General features: G+C 35.9%; 1 protein-coding gene across 1 annotated transcript in view; it reads right to left on the bottom strand.

Annotated features, from left to right (window-relative positions):
- The window catches only part of beta-Man (beta-mannosidase), a 386,558-nt gene that overhangs the window by 267,287 nt on the left and 97,798 nt on the right, over positions 1-21,473 (bottom strand). The window lies entirely within an intron of this gene.

Here is a 21,473-nt window from a genome sequence, read left to right as displayed (position 1 = left end):
CACAATGTTGCATTCACCAGATTGATAGCTTTTAGTGAAATGAGCACACACTACCTCTTCTGCATCAGTTACTCTCACACCTTCTGTATTCAGTAGATTTATTCTTTCATTTTCACTCTTTCTTTTATCCGCAGCATAACAACAGAATTCTTTGGGGTTGTCTTTTGCTTTCCACACAACAGTTGTGAACACAATTGAAAAAAAGAAAAGTAAAATAAAATAAAAGATATGGCAATTATAATTGGTATGAACAATTTAACAAATGATAAGTTCAGTATGAGAGAGGATATGAAAGGATAGTTCCAGGCGGTGACACTGTAGAAACGAATAAACCAGTAGATTATACGGGAATTGTGGTTAATGAAGTGGAGGTGAGTAGTCTATTGCATAACCTCAATGTCAATACATCTGTGGGATTGGATGGTATACCAGCTCGTGTTGTAAGAGAAGCAGCTAAAGAATTGTCAGTACCCTTGACCATTTTGTTTAATTTGAGTCTCGGGTGTGGGTTAGTCCCGAGCGGGTGGAAAGAGGGGAAAATAGTTCCACTGCATAAAGGTGGTTCCAAGACTGCTGTTGTAAATTACCGACCGATTAGCATATCAGGAATCATTGTCAAGGTCTTAGAGAAAATAGTCAAGAGGAAAATACAAGATTGGATAGAAGAAAATGGGATACTGTATCGGGGACAGCATGGTTTTGTGAAGGGTAGGTCATGCCTCAGTAACTTGCTCACGTATTATAACACAGTGACGGCTGAACTGGATAAGGGTAATGGGTTTACGGTGATTCTACTGGACCTTGCCAAGGCCTTTGACAGGATTCCACATGGAATTCTAATCAGTAAATTGCAGCATATGGGAATGGACATAGGGTTGGTGAGATGGATAGGAGGGTGGTTGACGGAGAGATATCAGAGAGTGGTTTACTCGGGAGTAGAGTCCACAAGACGGCCTGTGACTAGTGGTGTGCCACAAGGATCTGTTCTTGGACCACTGCTGTTTAATTTGTTCATAAATGATATAGGAAATGATCTGAGAGGAACAGTTCATTTGTTTGCGGATGATGTGAAGTTGGGTAGGGCAATAGTGAATGCAGATGACGTCAAAATTTTGCAGGATGATTTGGATAGATTGGAGGTCTGGGCTAAGGAGAATGGATGTCAGTGTAATGTGGCAAAATGTAAGGTTATGCATTTTGGGGTGAAAAGATTGGCGGCAGTTTACTACATTGGTGGAACCGTGCTCCAGGAAATTGATGAGGCACGAGATTTAGGAGTGTTGGTAGATAAGGAATTGAAATTTAGGGGACACATTGCAAAAGTGACCAAAACAGCTCATCAAATCACTTGGTTGCTCAAGAATACGTTGACAAGCAGAGACAAGCAGGTTATTGTTCCTCTGTATCGAGCCGTGATAAGACCCCATCTAGACTACTGTGCTCAGATTTGGTCACCTAGGTTTCTTCTTGATGGGGAGGAGGTGGAGAGGATCCAGAGGCGAGTGACCAAGATGATAGCAGGTCTGTGGAATGAACCGTATGAGAACAGGTTGAGGATTTGTGGGTTGCAAAAATTGGTTGATAGGCGGAGAAGGGGAGATATGATTGAGACATTCAAATTACTGAAGGGTTTCTATAAAATTAATTCAGAAGATATTTTTGAGAACAGGGCTGGTTGTGGGAGGACTAGGGGACATCCATGGAAACTGGGCAAAAGTGTGGTTAGTAAAGGTGTTAGAGCTGGGTTCTTTACTTTTAGAGTAGTGAATGAGTGGAATGCGTTCCCTGGGTCTGTGGTGGATGCTGTGACAGTGAATGAGTTTAAGGCGAGGTATGATAGATACTGTATGAATGTCAAATAGTTGTGATGAATATGATTTGGGGCCTCCCTCGATGAGTCTAATGACTCCCTGGAGTTGCCCGTAATAATAGTAATAATAATAGTAATAGTAATAATAGTTGAAAAAAGTGAGATTGAAGAGTGAGAAAATGAAAATACATTTCTAGATATGATAGAAATGAATTAAGAAGGAAATGTTGGCCAACAATTGTATAGGATGGGTAGAAGGAATGGATGCAAGTTTTTGAATGTGTGGAGTCAGTTTGAGGGAAGAATGAATTTGAATACGAGGGACAGCCTACACTATAATACATTTGGTATGAGGAGTCTGGAGAAATTAGTAACTAACATGAGACCTAATGTAGAGAGTCAGGAAAACTAGATATGATGGGAAGAAAAGCTTGAATATGGACATTTCAGTGGCGATGTTATGTACCAGTGTTAATGATAGGAAAGTGTATTATCATGAAAATTATTATGAGGAAGGAATGATTGTGTCTTTGGCCAGTATAAGTCTGCATAATAAGATGTCAGAGAAGAACGGAGATTTGAAGTTTTCCAACTAGGTGAGGAGACTACAGAAGTGAATATACATAAAAGCACCAGATGGCCTCAAACTCACTGTCAGGTGGAAAATTTTTACTACTACTGTAGTTAGATTTTTACCTTAAATGGACTCAAATCATCAAATATCATTAGCAGCATACCCCCCCCCCCCCTCCTCTCCTATCCTATCAATCCTTGTGAAAAATAGAAACTTGCTACCCTTATTGGTTGCATTAAAAATCAGCCCCCCCCCCCTTAGGTCCTAGTGTATATAGTTTTCTGTTCCTGCAAGTCAGCATACTTTGGAAAGACAGGTAGACCAGCCAACCTGTGCACAGGTGATACAAAAAATACACCTACAATCATGACTACACTCAGTCTGGTCTTGCAGACCATGCCTTGGATACTACTCATAGGATCAACTGGAAAAAAAAACCGCTCCATCACAATGAATTTAGGAAAGAAAGACTGTTTTTGGAATCTGTAGTTGCCCTCAAAAATCAACTGAATTTAGATATATACAGATGCAAGCAATTCCCAAAACATGGGAAACATCAATCCCCAATTTACAAATGAGGCCTTTTATAGATGCCCATAGAGGCCCCACATAGATAGGACTGTAGTATTATATCCATGTGTTTCATTTAGTATTGCACTGCCTTTGTGTTTGTGTGTGTTACAAGTGTTAGTTTATACTCCCTGAAGATGTCTCTGTGACTGAGGCAAAATACTGGAAGAATTAAAATAGTTTTTAATCCTTTCCCAGTGCTGTTCATACTCCATTAAACCTCCACCATGAGGCTGGAGATTTGGGGTTATGGTAAATAAGAAGTTGAAATTCCAGGGTTACACAGCAAAAATTGCAAATACAACTCAGAGAATGATTGCAATGTTGAAACAAATACCAACACGTAAGATTAAGGAAGTCATTTTGCCTCTCTGGACTACTGTGCACAGATATGATCTCCCAGGTTCCACGCGGATAAAGAAACTGTGGATAGGGTTCAGAGAAGAGTTACAAAGATGATATAAAGATTATGAAATATAGATTATAAGGACAGATTGAGAGTATGTGGACTGCAGATGATGGTAAACAGGAAAAGAGGAATGATATCATAGAAGTCAAATAAAGTCATATATGATATCATATAAACTTCTGAAAGTGTTTTCGGATATGAGTTGATGAAAATTTTTGTTATATAGCAGGTAACATCCATGGCATTAAGTTTGTGTGTGGTTAAGAGCTATCAAGAGAAAAATCTAGCTCTTAACTATGCACAAATTTAAATCAGGCAGTGAGTAAATGAGTGAGTGGAACAATTTGTCCTGTTGAAGGACAAATTGTTTCACTCGATACACTCGTGGTGAGTGTATCTAGTATGAATGAGTTTAAGAAAAATTATGGCAGCTAGTGTGTGGGTGATGTATGGCCTCTCTCATTGAGTCTGTGACTCTGGAATTCTCTGATAATAATAAAATAGTAATTTCTCATCAAGTATGACATAAAATGCACCACTGTATTGTATAGAAGGATAACTTGTCTAAGGATAGTCTAAGCTTTAACTACATGATTACTTTTGAAATGGCAGCCATCTAACTTCTCCATTATTAGAAAAATAAAAACCAGATTAACTCTTCCACTTCTCCACTGAACTTTCAAGAAACATCACTAAAAACACTCTCACAAAACTAAAGTAATAATCACAGGTAAAATGCTCCCATCACAGTTGTAGGAATCTTAAGCCATAAAGAGTACAAGCAATAAACATCAATTGCATCTGTATCACTTATATAGAAATATAGATCATCAGTGAAATATGATATCATCATGAATTCTTGACACTGTTGTCAAAAAAGGCATATCTTCCCTATCCATCCATTTATCTTAGAAATATATACACGTTAACACAAGAATAAGTTTAATTTGCCAAATATTTCTGTTCATTGGACATCCACAGATGCTGTATTGTCACTCGCTCAGTTATGTGCCACACCAGTTTTCGTCATGTGGTTCTGCTGTATGCTTTTCTGGAGGCTTCAACTCTCTGAAGATCAGTCACTCCACACACACACACACACACACACACACACGCCATCCATCCATCTCATTGATGGTCTACCCCTTCCTCTTTTTCCAGAAACATTACACCTTCTATTACAGATCTGAGAAGTCCTCCTTCCATCCTTTCAATGTGTCCAAAATATTTTAACTTTCTTCTGTCAATATCCATAAGGAGCCTTAAACTTCTACTGATCTTTTCTAACACCTATTAATTTGTATGCCTTTCAGTATATGATATTGTCAACAGCCTTCTATAACTCCACATCTCAAAAGCAGTTATCCTTTTCCTATCAGACTTCCTTAGGTTCCTTGGAACCTAAGGAAGTCACATCAATAAATTGCTGTTAGAGAAACAGCTGCATCCAAAATCTTCAACTTTGTTCCTGTGGAGATAGATCCATCCTTCCAGATTTTAGACAGGTCTCTGACTGTTATTTTAGCCATTCCTAATTTCTTCTGACATCTTCTGAACAGCAATTCTTCACATTAATAATGGATCCCAGCTACCCAAAGAGGCAAGCAAATATAGACCAATGGAAAGAGAGAGAGAGAGAGAGAGAGGAAGACTAGCTGCAAGATGAAAGACGAGTGAAGCCAGAACAGGCAAATGTCTAATCCTTGAAGAGAAGAAGAAGAATGGATCCCAGGTACTTGAACTTGCTGACTTCTTCATTTTTTTCTCGATTAAGGTAGAGTTGTTTCTCAGGAGCTTCCCTGTCTGTATTACTTTGAGAACCATAATCTTTGTCTTGCTAGGATTGAGCTCAAGTCCTCTGTTATTACTGATCTCATTAACTTTAGCTAGAATTTGTCCTAGTTCTTCCTTGTTATTACAGAGGAGTATTGTATCATCAGCATACCTCAGATTACTGATCAATCTACCACCTATCCTAATTCATATCTTGAGCTCACCCGAAGGCAATCAGGTGAGCTTGAGGTGGCTAATCAACATACTCTCAGATTGATTAGCTATCAACCTGAGAGTGTATTGAGGAAAACCCATTCTTTTCATTACTTCCCACAGTTTCATGCTGAACATAGTCAAAAGCTTTAGGATAGTCTATGAAACACATTACCATAGGGAGTCTAAATTCTTTATACTTTACTATGATTTGTCAAAGGCAAAGGATCTGATCTCTGGTACCTTTACCTTTCCTAAAACCTGCTTGTTCCTCAGGCATCTTTACCTCAACTTTGGCTTCAATCCTATTTAGAATGATCCTTTCTTTTAGTGTTACACAGCGATCAGCATTCATTTTAGAAATTATGGACTTTACAACTGTGTTATAAATAACTATTTTAATTTCCCGATGTTTGCCGGAAACCAACACATACTGGCTAATAACACACACATACTAACTAATCTGTTAGCATAGCCAAATTCCAACAGTCTTTCACCATGGATGTTACGTTCACCTAGACCAAAGATGCCACACTCAGGCCTAACTCTCATACTTTTTCCCAATGTTGCATTAAAGTCCCCTAAGATGTAAAGTACATCTCTCATTGGTAGGCAGTCCAAAACAATCTGTACGTTTTGATAGAATTCCTCACTCTCTTCATCAGGCATATCTGTTTGGGGTGTATAACCTACAAAGATTGACATACTGGCAAAATGAGCCTCAAGTCTAATACATAGTATCCGGTCATTAAAGAGATTATAACCAACAAAGATTCTTGCCTGAACTGTCTTCTGTATCACAACTGTCCCATGATGCTTTGAGCCACCTCTTGAATAAACAACTAGCTTACCATCCTGTCTTTTGAAGTGACATTCTCCATTCCATCTGATCTCTGTAACTCCCAGGATGTCAGGATATCTTCCCTAGATGAAGGGAAATGTGTACGAGATCCAAGATGGAAGATGGCATTCATCACCATGTGGAATAACTGTCTTTCTTACTTAATAATAGACTTAGGTGTTAGTGTTTATTCAATAACAGTGCAAATAACTGAGCACTCAATTATATTGTTGCAGAAACAGTTTCACTTGCTGATTGTTACTAGAAACTAATGTCCTATCAAGGTGCCCTATAGCAACTTCTATGCAATACAGTTGTTAATTCTATGTGAAGTTACATGGTCTACAAAAGTCAGAACTTGTCATTGTCTCCAAAGAAGATGACTTCAGTATTAGGGAAACATGAATAAAATAAATCAACATTTAAAAGAAAGGAGTCAAAAAAAAAAGCTCAAAATATTTCACAGCACTAGGAGAGAGAGAGAGAGTAAATGAATTCGACCACCTTATCCTATTATCAGTTTGAGGTCCGATGATTAATAAACCCTCGACACCGCAAGATAAAAAGAAGGTATAAAGGAGATGAGATAATCATCTTTTAATCCAATTGCACTATGTAGACTGTAGCACAACTGGAAGAACATCAGAACATTGCACCCTTCGATTGGAAAAGACGGGTTCAATTTTTGTTGCGATGAGGAGAATCCTTATATTGGCTTTTTCAATTGAAGGTGAGTTAGCCAGTGGTTCTTAACCTGTTAGTAGTCATGGTCCCCTAAGTATCTTAAAATATTTTTGCAGCCCCCTAGTTTTTAGCAACATAATAATTAAATGTTTTTTTAAAAAAATAGTAGTTTTATTTACTGAGTATAATGACAAAAAAAATCAGAAAACAGAAATGAACTTTACTTAAACGTATTTTAATGCCCTCTGTTGTTGAACACTCTCTACTAATTTGTCTATTCTTGCTTCAATTGTGTTACTCAATGTGATTATTTTCTGTGTCACATGTGTTAACATCATCTGTGGAATTAGCATTATCACTACTTTCATATGTTCATTTTGAACTGCCATGTGTATTTATATTTAGGAAATCAAATAATGTTATTTAAGTTAAGGGATATTACATCCCATATTGTTTCATAGCCGAATAAGAAACTCAAAGAGTTTCATGCCGAATATAGTAAATATATAAAGTTCGGCGAGTCCAAGCGCAAGCAAATACCTTTAAAGGGTCAGTTGTAACACTGTCCAGGTATTTGCTTATGCATGGACTCGGCAAACTTTATATATTTACTATATTCAGCATGAAACTCTTTGAGTTTCTTATTCAGCTATGAAACAATATGGGATGTAATATCCCTTAACTTAAATAAGTTTATATGTCGCCAAATTGAAGCCTTTGGCTCTTCGTATAATCAATAATCGAATAATGTTATTTGTTTGCTCATTTCATAAGGGGTTGTATTTTAAGAATAAGGAAGAATATTACGGCACTGAAAGTTTCTAAAAGTAATTGCACTCAAGTAGCACTTAACAGCATTGAGTTCTATGCATTTGTACTAGTATTGTATAAAACTTCTTCATGTAACTTCCTCAGTGAGAGGGTGCAGCACCATGTCCTTCCAGTTCTCTCTTGGTGGCTTTCCTTTTTGTTTCTGCATAGCCATGTGATCCTGTCCATGATCTCATATCGTCACATCATTTCCTTCATTTTTTGCCTCTTGATCCTTTTCCCATAATTTTTCCTTCTAAAACTGTTAGTATCCTCTGTCCTGCTGAACCTCTCAGTACATGTCCTGCCAATCTCATCTTTCTCTGGGTCATTTCTTGTAATAAAGATCTCTGTGTTCTCATTTTCTGTAGGACATCTGTATTTGTCACATGTTCTGTCCATTAGATTTTCAGAGCTCTCCTATAGCACCATATTTCAAAGGCCATTATCTGTTGTGTTACTCTCTTCTTGAATATAGAAGGTCTCACTTCCATATGTGAAAACTGCCACACTAATGTTCATATCATTCTTTTCTTTGTCTCGATACCCACAGAACTTCTGAGCAGATCTTTATTTTTCCAGAAAGCATCTTTAGCTATAGCTGTTCTTATTTTTATTTTTTTATTTTGCTTTCCATCTGCAGTAAAGTTTAAAACTTCAGAGAATCATTTCTATCACGCGTTCACACATCCAGTAGGCAGATGTCATGACCAGCAGTGTTGACAGTAGCAGAAAGTCGACTTTTGGTGCCACCACAAAAGAAACTACTGCATTAAGCAGCATAATTCAGATTACTAATACAAAATGATACAAGTTTGAAACAAAGTAAAATAAACTGCCATGTGTATTTATATTTAGGAAATCAAATAATGTTATTTAAGTTAAGGGATATTACATCCCATATTGTTTCATAGCCGAATAAGAAACTCAAAGAGTTTCATGCCGAATATAGTAAATATATAAAGTTCGGCGAGTCCAAGCGCAAGCAAATACCTTTAAAGGGTCAGTTGTAACACTGTCCAGGTATTTGCTTATGCATGGACTCGGCAAACTTTATATATTTACTATATTCAGCATGAAACTCTTTGAGTTTCTTATTCAGCTATGAAACAATATGGGATGTAATATCCCTTAACTTAAATAAGTTTATATGTCGCCAAATTGAAGCCTTTGGCTCTTCGTATAATCAATAATCGAATAATGTTATTTGTTTGCTCATTTCATAAGGGGTTGTATTTTAAGAATAAGGAAGAATATTACGGCACTGAAAGTTTCTAAAAGTAATTGCACTCAAGTAGCACTTAACAGCATTGAGTTCTATGCATTTGTACTAGTATTGTATAAAACTTCTTCATGTAACTTCCTCAGTGAGAGGGTGCAGCACCATGTCCTTCCAGTTCTCTCTTGGTGGCTTTCCTTTTTGTTTCTGCATAGCCATGTGATCCTGTCCATGATCTCATATCGTCACATCATTTCCTTCATTTTTTGCCTCTTGATCCTTTTCCCATAATTTTTCCTTCTAAAACTGTTAGTATCCTCTGTCCTGCTGAACCTCTCAGTACATGTCCTGCCAATCTCATCTTTCTCTGGGTCATTTCTTGTAATAAAGATCTCTGTGTTCTCATTTTCTGTAGGACATCTGTATTTGTCACATGTTCTGTCCATTAGATTTTCAGAGCTCTCCTATAGCACCATATTTCAAAGGCCATTATCTGTTGTGTTACTCTCTTCTTGAATATAGAAGGTCTCACTTCCATATGTGAAAACTGCCACACTAATGTTCATATCATTCTTTTCTTTGTCTCGATACCCACAGAACTTCTGAGCAGATCTTTATTTTTCCAGAAAGCATCTTTAGCTATAGCTGTTCTTATTTTTATTTTTTTATTTTGCTTTCCATCTGCAGTAAAGTTTAAAACTTCAGAGAATCATTTCTATCACGCGTTCACACATCCAGTAGGCAGATGTCATGACCAGCAGTGTTGACAGTAGCAGAAAGTCGACTTTTGGTGCCACCACAAAAGAAACTACTGCATTAAGCAGCATAATTCAGATTACTAATACAAAATGATACAAGTTTGAAACAAAGTAAAATAAACTGCCATGTGTATTTATATTTAGGAAATCAAATAATGTTATTTAAGTTAAGGGATATTACATCCCATATTGTTTCATAGCCGAATAAGAAACTCAAAGAGTTTCATGCCGAATATAGTAAATATATAAAGTTCGGCGAGTCCAAGCGCAAGCAAATACCTTTAAAGGGTCAGTTGTAACACTGTCCAGGTATTTGCTTATGCATGGACTCGGCAAACTTTATATATTTACTATATTCAGCATGAAACTCTTTGAGTTTCTTATTCAGCTATGAAACAATATGGGATGTAATATCCCTTAACTTAAATAAGTTTATATGTCGCCAAATTGAAGCCTTTGGCTCTTCGTATAATCAATAATCGAATAATGTTATTTGTTTGCTCATTTCATAAGGGGTTGTATTTTAAGAATAAGGAAGAATATTACGGCACTGAAAGTTTCTAAAAGTAATTGCACTCAAGTAGCACTTAACAGCATTGAGTTCTATGCATTTGTACTAGTATTGTATAAAACTTCTTCATGTAACTTCCTCAGTGAGAGAGTGCAGCACCATGTCCTTCCAGTTCTCTCTTGGTGGCTTTCCTTTTTGTTTCTGCATAGCCATGTGATCCTGTCCATGATCTCATATCGTCACATCATTTCCTTCATTTTTTGCCTCTTGATCCTTTTCCCATAATTTTTCCTTCTAAAACTGTTAGTATCCTCTGTCCTGCTGAACCTCTCAGTACATGTCCTGCCAATCTCATCTTTCTCTGGGTCATTTCTTGTAATAAAGATCTCTGTGTTCTCATTTTCTGTAGGACATCTGTATTTGTCACATGTTCTGTCCATTAGATTTTCAGAGCTCTCCTATAGCACCATATTTCAAAGGCCATTATCTGTTGTGTTACTCTCTTCTTGAATATAGAAGGTCTCACTTCCATATGTGAAAACTGCCACACTAATGTTCATATCATTCTTTTCTTTGTCTCGATACCCACAGAACTTCTGAGCAGATCTTTATTTTTCCAGAAAGCATCTTTAGCTATAGCTGTTCTTATTTTTATTTTTTTATTTTGCTTTCCATCTGCAGTAAAGTTTAAAACTTCAGAGAATCATTTCTATCACGCGTTCACACATCCAGTAGGCAGATGTCATGACCAGCAGTGTTGACAGTAGCAGAAAGTCGACTTTTGGTGCCACCACAAAAGAAACTACTGCATTAAGCAGCATAATTCAGATTACTAATACAAAATGATACAAGTTTGAAACAAAGTAAAATAAAGAGCAAAAATAATTATTTAAGAGATTTCAAAATTTTAAAAACTAGAAACTTTCTATAAATTTTCAGCAGACCTCCAGGGGTCTGGACCCCGCCCTCCCCGGTTAAGAATCATTGTGTTAGCCAATCTCATACAGAGGTAACAGGATTTTTTTTCTTCCAGAAACTCGGGTTCTTCATTCCACGTATAAATAAATCAGCCTTCAGGGTGCATGCAATTTACAGACAAAAATACTGTTGCTGGTGATGATGGGCAGTAGATGGTAGTAGTGTCGTAGTAAAAGAATTAAGTGGTAGTGGAGAAGGTGAGATGTATTTAGCAGAGTAGAGTAGAGTGTCCTCCTGTGATGAGTCCTTGGACTTCCTGGAGGTGTCACATAATAATAATAGTAATAGTAATAATACGCTGAAACCTGTGTAGCTCAGTAGAAGTGGTGTTAGCACTCATGGCGCTTGACCGCACGAAGAAAAGCTTATCAGTTCGAGTCTAGTTGCCAATTGGAGGAACATTTTCTAAGCCTTTTTTCAACCAGTTCCCGAGTTAGTCAATCTCTGGCATGGGCAAGCAGGTTTTTTCATCCTGGAAACTCAAGAAAATTGGCTGTTGAACCCACACTATTTTCAGACATTAAAAATATTGTGTTACAGTTAAGGACCACGAGATGGCGACACTTGTTAGCCACCTTCTTCACTGCGTACTGATTAATTAGTTATAGCCTTGGGCCAACTATCTCAGATTGGCTACCAGTGGAGATTGAAATGCCCACTGTCTCCAAGAAGTTAGATAGGGCTAAAAAACGGCCTCGCCTATTCCCTATATGGGGAGTAGGCAAGGCCGTTTCACTGATGACTGAAAATAATAATACTAGTTATATAAAAAAAAAAATAAAAAAAAACACGAATTTAATATATAAGTCAGAAGTAATTATGACAAATTACTTTCTGAGTATAGTATATTTCCTAAATGCTAACATATACCAAAATTTAGGTGCTCTGTTTAAGATCAGCAAAAACTTGACTAATAAAAAGAGATTTAGGATATTACTGGATAAACATGCATAATAATATACATGTGCAGCACTAATATTTTGATCTTCACAAGAATGAATAAACAATTTAATGTCATGATCAACAAATTTGATAATAATACTGACTGCCATAAGGTAATGCAACTCATAACAGAATAAAACCAACTAAAGCTCTAATACCTGTACAGTACAGGTTAATGACATATGGCACAGAAAATTATTATTATTATTATTATTATTATTATTATTATTATTATGCAGACTCCTCCAGGGAGTAAAGGCTTACCAAGGGTGAGGGGGTGCTTTTTTCATATCACACAATGCCTAAAATACTTCTATCTTTCTTTGAAAACATTCCAAGATGTACGCACTCACTACACCCAATGGCTGACTATTTCATATACATACGAGAACCTAAATTAACCTAAAGTTAATTTAGGTTCTCGTATGTAACACACTAACTTTACCAACTTTCAACAACACAGAACCTGGAGCAACCTCATATGCTTCCTAATTATAGCTTACACTTCAGAAACATAAGTTTAACAACTTATGTTTCTGTCCTATCTCCTTTCTTCCATTCATTACTAAAGCTTTGAAACAGTTGAAAAGATCTAAATGATGGTAACCAGGATGATATATATCTGGTCTATGGAACTGTACATATAAAGACAAATGCACACTTTCATAGATTAGATATATCATCTTGATTACCCTCCAGCTGGATATTTTTGACTGTCCCATGAACCAAGTTGACCATACATGAGCACAGTAGTCAAAAGATATCGTCTTATCAAAGCCTTGCATGGTGGAAGAATAAAATCCTCAGTCTTACGGGAATAATAATTTCATTATTATCTATACATGTACATTTGTGATTGACCTAGGCATTTAAATGGTAGATGACTTTCATGGTCAAATGAACTGCCAGCACTCCTCTGCTTGTTGGAGGTATGTAATGACTAATTCCATGTTTCTTCTTCAGTTTCTGTATCTTCCATTTTTTCACACATGCAATACTGACTGCCTTGCTGAGCATGCAAAATACACTGTAATTAATTAACTAAAGAGCTAGCACCTTCTCCATTCAATAAATTTCAACATGACTTCTGCATTAGTATCACTTCTGGATCTGGCTCCCACGGATGAGAACTCAATAAAGGACAAAACTGGTCTGAGTAGTAACCCTTCCCATAATGCATAGTATTATACATGTCTGAAAGGATATGTGCTTTGCATTATGGGATACTAAGGCAATTGATGTGAAGTCTTATTTCTTGGCATCTTAAATTTATAGTATTATCAAGTGAAAAGACTTTTAACTTCCCCATTCAAGGATACAACAATAAAGTTTTTCTGCAGGACAGCCTAGATAGTACATGTGACTAAACCTCATAATCCTATAACACTTCACGAAGCTTCCTGAAGTGTTACAAGGTTGTGCTGCTTGTCTGAGTACTGTAGCTTTTAAGGGACACTGTTGAGACAATGCTTGGACTGGAGTCAATCATGAAAGATAATACAACAAATTACAGTGATACTGCAGTTAAAAACTGCTACATAAGCAACAAAACATTTTGCATACATAGCAAAAAAAAAAAAAAAAAAATCAACTTCCCACCAAACTCAACTAGCATCTCTCCAACTTTATTTCATCTCAACTTTCCCAATTACATCATGGATGATGCCATCCATCATCATGTGCTTTTTTCAGGTCTAAGAATCCATGCCAAAGGTTATCAAACATGAAATTGCTTCTATATTATCTATTCTGGTGAAACATTTGTTACCTTCACTTATTGCCTTTACCAATAAATCAGATGACCATGCTATGATTATTTATGTATGAAAGCTGATCACACACAGTCTAACTCCCTAAACAGTGAGATAAACTTCTTTTTAAGTGTCAAAGTTCAAAATAAAATAAAAGCTCCCAGTTTCATATTACAAATCAGAAGAGCATCTGAACTATTTTCTATCTAAACAATCAAACATGAATCATTCTCTCAATATCCTAGAATATAGAGTAAGTTAAGAAATTATTATTATTATCGAAGACCTCCAAGGAAGTCAAGGTCTCATCAAGGGAGGCTATACACCACCCTAACGAGCTGTTATACCCTCACTTAAACTCAATCACACTAGATGCACTCACTACTTCAACAGGCAAACTATTTAATTCTCTCAATGCTGTGCGAGAGAAAAATCTAGCTCCGACTTCTTTATTAACTGTGAACAAACTTAACGTGCCTCAGTGTTCTCTCTCTCCACCTTACATATAAAGAAAAATTTTATCCAAAGATATCCTATAACATCCATTCAGAAGTTTATAGACCTCTATCATATCAGCCCTCTTTCTCCGAGTAACCGGTCTTTAGTCCACAATCTGCCCTCATAATCTAAATTCTAATCCTGTTATGATCTTTGTAACTCTTCTATAAACCTTTTCTACAGCTTCTTTATCCCCTTGGAACCAAATCGGCACACAGTAGTCCAGGTGCAGTCTTATCAAGGGCTTGGTAAAGAGGCAAAAATGAATTCCTTATCCTTACATGTCAAGATTCACTTCAATATTGCAATTATCTTCTGAGTTGTATTTGCAATTTTTGCAAATACAACTCAGAAGATAATTGAACTTCAAATTTATAACTGCCATTACACCAAGATACCTAGCCTCATCAGCATCAGTTTCTTGCAGTATAACCTTGTTAAAATATTAATAATAACAATAATAACATTATTATTATTATTATTATTATTATTATTATAATTATTAAATTATTTTAAAAATTAAAATATTATTATTATCTCAGACCTCCAGGGAGTGAAGGACTCATCGAGAGAGGCTATAAATCACAAAAATCAACTGTCATACCTTCCCTTAAATTCTTTCACACTAGATGCACTCGCTATCCTTAAAGGCACTCTCACTGCTTTGTGAGAGAAAATCCTAGCTCTTACCCCTTCTTGACTGTGAGCAAACTTTAACTTCCATTGATTCCCCCATGTTCTCTCTCCAATTTTCTGTATAACGAAAATTATCATCAGATGATATCCTATAACCTAGATGGCGAACCAATGGCATGCATGCCAGAGGTAGCATGTCCAAGAATTTTGCTGGCACATCAACACTTTACAGGTGATATCCTTTCATACACTTATAAATTATTCAACTTTTTTTTAATTATTACAATACATACAAGTTAAATTCTGTTTTACACAAGAGAGCAGCTATGAAGATGTGCATATGATTGGTGTGGTATTAACAAAAGATCACGCGACCCAAAGACAAAGGCAACTGACAATTGTTGAGTTGAAATGCTAATTCTCTTCAACCGAATTCTATAACATCTGAAACTGTCATAACAACATTCACTATATATTTCTTAGTTTTAACACATCCACGACGAGGTGTCATTTATCGTTCCAATGATAAATGACACCGGTGGGATCAACTCACACAAAGTTTCAACCCTTGGTTGAATTTTATGGCTGCTTATTTGCGTTTGAGTTGGCAGGTGAATGGTTGAATTTTATGGCTGCTTGTTTGCATTTGAGTTGGCAGGTGAACTCACACACTCGTTATATGGCATGTTTCAATTCTCAGTAGAATTGTTATTTGAAGTTAGCCTATGCAATTGAAAATTTGGACAATAGTTTTTAGTTAGATACTGTGTTTCTGGTGCAACATATGGTTTTGCTTGAGTCTATACAGAATAGTTTCTGTGGGAGGAGACAGGTGATTCATTAGTTAGTGCCATTTTTATTCCAGCTGCCTCTAATTGCACTATTTGTTAAGAAATATATTACACAGACTACAAAAGCCTCTGTACCTTATTCAGGAATACAATAAAACCACTTGTTTTTCTTGCATCTGCAGTATAATGGCTGTTGGGGAGGGCATGTTGTTACTGCGGGGAGCAAGTTACTATCGCCTCGACGTGAGCATGTTTAAACATTTTTCGTGTGAAAAGTATATGCAAAACTTTTTAATGTCTTTTTTCATAAAGTTAAATCAGGGGGTGCAAGTTATACACGAGGGCAAGTTATGACTTGCCCTCACGTATAATATACTGCTGGAAACTTAAGCATTTCGCCAACAAGTTGCCATCCTTCTGCTGCTTCCTCTGCTCAGCTGACTTCTATGGTGAGTTACAATGCATAAATATTTTTCTCACTACTGTTTTTTTTTTTCAAACCAACATCATTAAAGTCAATTTAATAATACAGTAATCAATTTTACACTGAATAATATTATAAATAAATTTTATAATTAATATTTTATTTTATTTATAATATTTATTTATAATATTATATGTATATATATTATAAATTGATAAATTAATTAATCTTCTATTAATTTTCCCCTATTAAAAACTGCCCAGCATGTCAGCAACTCGATTTGTAAACTTTTGGCATGCACACATAAAAAGTTTCACCACCACTGTCCTATAACACCCATTCAAAAAATGTCTAGACCTCTATCATATCACTTCTCTTTTTCCTGTTAACCAGAGTCTGTAATCTACATACTTACAATCTGTCCTCATAATCTAAATCCCATAATCCAGATATAATCTTTGTAACTCTTCTTTGCATCCTTTCCAAAGTATCTTTATTCCCTTGGAATCCAGGAGACCAAATCTGCCATAATAATCCAGGTGTGGTCTTATCAGTCTTATAAAGAAGCAAAATGACTTCCTTATCCATAGATTTGCTTCAACATTGCAATTATCCTCTGAGTTGTATTTGCAACTTTTGCTATGTGACCTTTGAACTTCAAATTCCTATCCACCACTACACCAAGATCTCTTGCCTGCTCAGTTTCTTGTAGCATAACTCTGCTAATATAATATACTGCTGGAAATTTCATCACACCAAAGTGCATAACTTTACACTTGCTAACATTAGACTAACAGCAATTTTCGTTTGCCCAAATTTCCAGCCTATTCAAATAATGTTGTAAGTGCTGAATATCAGCTGCATCCCTAATTGCCCTGCCTATCTTTGCATCATTGGCAAACAATTTCACATCTCCTGATAGACCCTTCCTGATGTCACTAATGTATAGATTGAACAATAAGGCCAAAGAACTGAACCATGAGGTACACAACTGGCCACCTTACATCTGGGAGATTCACACCCACTGTATCTATCTGTCAACCATCCCCTGATCGAAGTCAAGATTTTATATTCCAATCCCATATTCTCCAGTTTATGCAACAGACTTTTATATGGTATCCTATCATATGCCTTAGAAAAATCCAATATTATCATAGTGTATCCATTCCCTTTATCCAATTCCCATAATATTCTCATAAAATATGAGCATCATGTTTTAACAATATGGTGCTCATATTTTATATGAAATCAATGCTGCTCCTTGCAGAGTATATAGCTTGTTTGTCTACCCATTTCTGTATGTGAGTTCTTACCAATTCTGAAAAATCTTCATTACCACACCAGAAATACTGATAGGTTGGTAGTTAGACACATCACAGTTTTTGCATCACCCATGTACAATGAAACTATCATACATTCCTTCCATTCCTGTGGTATCATTCCTGAGCTGAGACTCCAGTTATACAAACATGTGAAAGGCCTAAGTGAACATTCCTTTAGCAAGCGGGCTGATATTCCATTCCCTACTGACAAATTTTTATCCAAGTTATGCAACAGCTCTTCAACCTCATTTTCACAAACCTCTAACTCTTCATCGAATGTAGCAGTAGCACTGTGCACTATGTTACATACACCTGATTGATATATCTTAGCAAAGTGAGCACTCATTAATTGAATAATCTCATTAGCTTCCGATGCTAGAGTACCAACTGCATTCAATAAAGTTATTCTTTCATATTCATTCTTTCTTTTGCTTGCAGCAAAATGATAAAATTCTTTTGGATTGCCTTTCGCTTGCATGCACAATATTTATTACTTTTCTGGCCTGAGCATTATATATTTCATAACTCCTCTTACTCTTATTCTCACAATATTCTTTCCACATCATCTTCTTCTTATTGGGATCTCTTGCTTAATAAGTTACACATCCATTTCACTATCAACCTATTTATTCTTTGAACACTAGGGATATATTCAGATACTGCCTTATTTAAGCACTGTTTTAAAGATTCTCTGCATTGCTGACATTTTTTCAATTCAACCTCATTTTCAGTAACTGATACCATTGGAGCAAAGATAGTATTCTCCTAAGTTGAACATAATTTCCAGCTTTATAGTTCAACATGTAACCTGTTCTAATCGGAGCATCAATTCAATTAATTACATCACAAGAATGCACAGCATGATTTATGTCACCAATTGGTGGTAAAATAGCCATATTTTTAATAGAGACCCCTTCTGACACTAATAGCAAATCCAATGCTCTTTAATCTTGAGTTCCTCCTTTCACATGCTGCTTGAGAAAGCTGTCTTGCAACAATTCAATAAATTCCTCTTCTTTCTTATCATGAGATTTCTCATCTATCCATTCAATGTTTGGAAAATTAAAGTCACCCATAATTATCACTCGTTTGGTACCCATAAGGCTAAATTGGCGATGCATTTCTTCATCCCCTGCAACTGAGCCGCCAGGCTGTAACAATATCCCACCATATATTTTATTTTGTTAGCCTCCACTTCATACCAGATAGACTCAAACTCATTGTTACATGGAACATTGTTACCATCATTGTTTTCTTGCATTTCTACCCTAACTGGACTTAAGTCATCGGATGTCATTAGTAGTATTCCTCCTCCTAATGTGTAATGGGAAAAATAGTATTCCCATTACACTTGATCCCAGTTTCTGATTCTGATAGTCTTTTTTCACTAATGCCAAGAATCTTAGGCTACATCATATTCAATAAAGCAACAAACTCAACCCCTTTGTTTCTGAAAGACAGATTTGTGACAGATATTTCGATCTCCATGATTAAAATGCACTTGTATACATTCACGCAGGATATTTTCTACAAATTATCTTTTGCTACATATTTAAAAATTTTTCAAAGAATGTATGTATATGCCTTTGTAGAAGAAACTGTACTCAACAACGTATATGTAATGAAATTATAGGAATATGCATAGTGGTCCATGGTAGTTGCTGAAGTAAGAGGTTTCTATTAGGAATACGATATCAGGCTTGAACAAGAACAATGTGGTAAACAATTTATAAAAAAGCTTGTGAAACAGATAAGGAAAACTTATTTGTCGGGTTTAATTTTTTAGTTGTTGTTTTGGCAACTGTACAAAGAGTAATAGAAAGACCAGTAAAAATATAGAAGGTAAATATCATGAAGATGGCAATGTTCTGAAGGCTATTGAAAAAAGATTAGAAATGGAAAAAAAGAGCACTGTAAAAGGAATCAAAGATGATAAAGTTCACATGAAAACTGAAGATAAGAATATCATAGATGTCTGGAGTAATTATTCTCCAGTAGAAATACCATAGTAGAAAATTTTCAAGAGAATTTTAAACATGAGTACATTTTAATACTTGAGGTACAAAAAAGCCATTAAAAACTTGAAATGTGGAAAGGTAACCAGAGTAGATGATATTCAAATAGAAATGCTGAAATATGGAGGTATAAAAGCTTTGCAGTGGCTACTTAATTCAGAGGGCCTGGTCAGAAGGTCACATTCCAGATGATTGGAGTGACGAGTTCTCATAGTTCCAATCTATAAAATAAAAGGGGAATAATGCTGAATGTGAGAATTACAGAGGAATTTCTGCACTAAGTGTTCTGGGTAAAAGATATGCAAGCATACTTGAAAATAGGTTGAGAAAACTGTGGAAGAGAAACTGGGAGAAGAACAACTGGATTCAGGCAAAGTAGTTGTCAGCATCAGATTTTCACATTACAACAAAGAGTTGAGAAATTATGAAAATATATGTTAAGTATTCTAGATCTAAAAGGCATAAAACAAAGTGCCCAGAGAAAGCTTTTCAAAATACTACAATTATATAGGGTAAATGGAACATTATACAGAGCAATAAATAGTCTATACTTAAGGTTGTTTTCTTGATCATAAATTAGTAAATAATAATATTTGGTTAACCGATCAAGTGTTGATCAATTTTATTAATTAACTGAATCAACTAGTTTTGCCACACTTATCTGTTGGCTTCTTCAGGGCACTTACATATAGGTTTAAACACTCTCACAATTATGCGTAACTGCAAAACTGACAAGAATAAAAACTGACTAGAATAATTACAAATAAAATAGTATCGAACGTGAGTGAAACACGTATCGCGTGTACAAGATCAGCTAGCTGTTGCTGAGGAACCTCCTGTAGTTTGTATTAAAGTTCATTTCTTCCATTTTTAAGGCTCTGATTAGGGTTTTCCATATCTCTGGGAGTATTAGGCCTTGATTTCTGTTAAGGTTCACAGTAGAACGGGCGACTGTGGCTGCTTCTTTGAACATTCTTGAATGGTAATCTTCCTCTAAGTAAGGGGAACAGCTTTTGTCCCACTCAATGACATGGTTAGTCTATACTTAAGTTGTAAGTCAGCAGTTAGAATACAAGGAAAGACAGGAAGTTGGTTTGATGTAAAATCTGTTGTAAGACAAGGATGCACATTATCTCCACTCTTATTATTCATCATCTATATGGATCACATTAGGAAAGAAAGTGGCATTAAACCTGATATTAAAATTAGAGATATCAAACTTAGTTCTGTACTTAATGCAGATGATGTTGTACTCCTAAACAAATGCAGTGCAAGTCTCCAGGATTCTCTAACTAAACAGAATAACAACTGTAACAAATCTGGCATTAAAATCAGTAATAAAAAGACCAAAGGTATGAAAATTGCCAGGAAAATAGAAAAGTTCAGCTGCATTAACCTATAAAACAAGTAAAATATTTCAACTATTTAGGCACAGTTTTTAGTGAAGATGGCAAATTAAATCTAGAAATAGACAACAGAATAAGCAGAGATGGTATGATGGAGAGCCAGTTGAAAACATTTATATGGAATAGAGAGAAATTAGCCAAAACATTAAAGTAGCAGTATAAAAGACAGCATTCAAACCAGTTTCAAATTATTGATCTGAGAACTGGGTCAGAAATAAAGCACTTAATCAAAGATTAGAGACTACATATGTGAGAGTTCTTAGAAAAATTAGGGGCCTGAACAGATGGTATCAATGGCAGAATCATATTAAAAATGAAGATATTAAGCAGGTATTGACATTGTTTGCATTCAAGAATGTGTGAGCAAGGCTAATCTAAAATGATATGGTCACTTAAACAGAATGAGGGATGAAATATTAGCAAAACAGGTGATGACTGATGCCAAGATGGCAGGAAGAAGTATGTGGATGAGTCTGTGACTACATGGAGTCTTAGGATAATAATAATAATAAAGAGACAGAGAAAGCCCAAGGTCTAG

This window comes from Typopeltis vanoorti, chromosome 23 (genome assembly GCF_054136105.1).
Source record: "Typopeltis vanoorti isolate ZY-2024b chromosome 23, IOZ_Tvanoo_1.0, whole genome shotgun sequence".
NCBI classification, from domain to species: domain Eukaryota; kingdom Metazoa; phylum Arthropoda; class Arachnida; order Uropygi; family Thelyphonidae; genus Typopeltis; species Typopeltis vanoorti.
The sequence above is the reverse complement of the archived record's forward strand: the minus strand, read 5'-3'. Positions and strand labels throughout refer to the sequence as shown.